Here is a 352-nt window from a genome sequence, read left to right as displayed (position 1 = left end):
GGTAGGTGGCCTAGTGAACACGAAGACCGTCGCGGTGAGGGGCTCAAGCAGGAAATATGCACAGTATGGGAAAGGGAGCAAAACGCACCCCCTGAAATATGCCTCTTGGGTGTATGGACTATTTTGAGCTGGTTATTCTGAACAAAACAGCACACCCAGGAGAAGCGGAGTACAAGTGACCCTTTACTAAGAAGCATTTGTAAGAATGTCTCCCTCTCGGTACCAGGAAGAGAAGGCAGGCTGAAAATCTCTAAAACCTCTGACCCACGGGGAAGACAACCACCTAAATCTGCGTAACAGCCTCACTCTTGTTTACCGTGCTTTCCTTGGTGACCCCCTATATCCGGCTTCA

The 352-nt window shown here is 49.7% G+C and overlaps 1 protein-coding gene across 3 annotated transcripts in view; it reads right to left on the bottom strand.

Annotated features, from left to right (window-relative positions):
* Window positions 1-352, bottom strand: part of EFHC2 (EF-hand domain containing 2) — a 181,624-nt gene that overhangs the window by 92,835 nt on the left and 88,437 nt on the right. The window lies entirely within an intron of this gene.

This window comes from Crocuta crocuta, unplaced genomic scaffold (assembly GCF_008692635.1).
Source record: "Crocuta crocuta isolate KB4526 unplaced genomic scaffold, BGI_CrCroc_1.0 scaffold467, whole genome shotgun sequence".
Classification (NCBI taxonomy): domain Eukaryota; kingdom Metazoa; phylum Chordata; class Mammalia; order Carnivora; family Hyaenidae; genus Crocuta; species Crocuta crocuta.
This window is presented reverse-complemented; position numbering and strand designations above follow the sequence as displayed.